Source organism: Vombatus ursinus, unplaced genomic scaffold (assembly GCF_900497805.2).
Source record: "Vombatus ursinus unplaced genomic scaffold, bare-nosed wombat genome assembly UNPS02015255.1, whole genome shotgun sequence".
NCBI classification, from domain to species: domain Eukaryota; kingdom Metazoa; phylum Chordata; class Mammalia; order Diprotodontia; family Vombatidae; genus Vombatus; species Vombatus ursinus.
This window is the reverse complement of record NW_020955033.1, coordinates 31,449,358-31,450,940: the sequence shown is the minus strand read 5'-3', so window position 1 is coordinate 31,450,940 and position 1,583 is coordinate 31,449,358.

The following is a 1,583-nucleotide window of genomic DNA, read 5'->3' as shown; positions in this document are numbered from 1 at the left end:
ACACTGGTATCATGGATGTGAGGTTTCAGTGTTTTAGGAGGAACAAAGTGGAAGAAATATTAATGTGATAAGTGCTGAGGTACTAGGATGGTATTAAAATGTGTGATAGAAATCATGAATGAAATTTGGTCTTATTAGACCCTTCTTTCCTCCCTGCCAAACAAAGATACACTTTTAATAAAAGTGCATTTATGACTTCTTTAGTTCGGGTTATATAGCTTGCCTAGGTTCCGGTTTTTTTTAAATTAAAAAAAATTAAGACATTTATTTATTTAATATTATTTAACACAATTTAGAACAGGTTCTGATCATTTCTTTTATTGTTCTCCATATATTGTGAATTTTTCCTCTTCAATTTTGATTTTGGTAATTCGATTTCACCCTTCTTTTTTTTAAATCAAATTAGTTAATGATTCCTTATCCATGACTCAGTGGTAACATAATGAATGTATATGCTTCTCTCTTTTTTATTTTTATTTTTTAATTTAATTTAATTTTTTCCATTTACATGTAAAAAAATTTAAATTAGTTTTTAAAAAAAATTGAGTTCCAAATTCTCTTCATCCTACTCACTCTCCTGTGTCCATGAAAAAGCAAGCAATTTGATATAGATTATACATGTGTAATCATTCAAAATATTTCTATGTTAGCCATGTTACAAAAAAAAATTAAAACAATAATAAGTTGCTTTTTTTTTAAAGCTTGCTTCAATCTGACTTCATACACCATCATTTCTTTCCCTGGAGGTGGATAGCATTTTTCATCATAAGTCTTTTAAAATTGTTTTGGATCATTGTATTGATCAAAATAGCTAAGTCATTCACAGTTGATAATTGTACAATATTGCTGTTACTATGTCCAACTATGTACAACATTCTCCTGGTTCTGTTCATTACACTTTGCATAAGTTCATGTAAGTCTTCCCAGATTTTCTAAATCATCATGCTCATCATTTCTCTTTTTTATTAATAAATTTATTTATTTTTAGTTTTCAACATTTACTTCCACAAGATTTTGAGTTCCAAATTTTCACCCCATCTCACCCCTCCCCCCACCCCAAGAGGGCATACATTCTGAATATCGCTTCCCCTAGTCTGCCTTCCCTTCTATCTCTCCCCCTCTTCTCTTATCCCCTTGCCCTTCAATTTTCCTGTAGGGCAGGATGGATTTCTGTACCCCATTTCCTGTATTATTTCCCAGTTGCATGTGAAAACTTTTTTTTAAACATGTGTTTTTAAAACTTTGGGTTTCAAATTTTCTCCCTTCCTCCCTCCCCACCCACCCTCATTGAAAAGGCAAGCAACTCAATATAGGTTATACATGTGCAGTTATGCAGAACACTTCCATAGTAGACATGCTGTGAAAAACTAACTCTATTTCCCTTAATCCTATCCTGGTGCCTGCCCCCCCCCCCCTTCGCATTTATTCTATTCTTTCTTTTGACCCTGTCTCTCCTCAGAAGTATTTGATTCTGGTTACCCCTTTTCCTAATTTGTCCTCCTCTCTATCATCCCTCTACTCTCTTGTCCCCTTCCTCCACCTCTATTTTCCTGTAGGGTAAGACAGATTTCCATACCCAATTG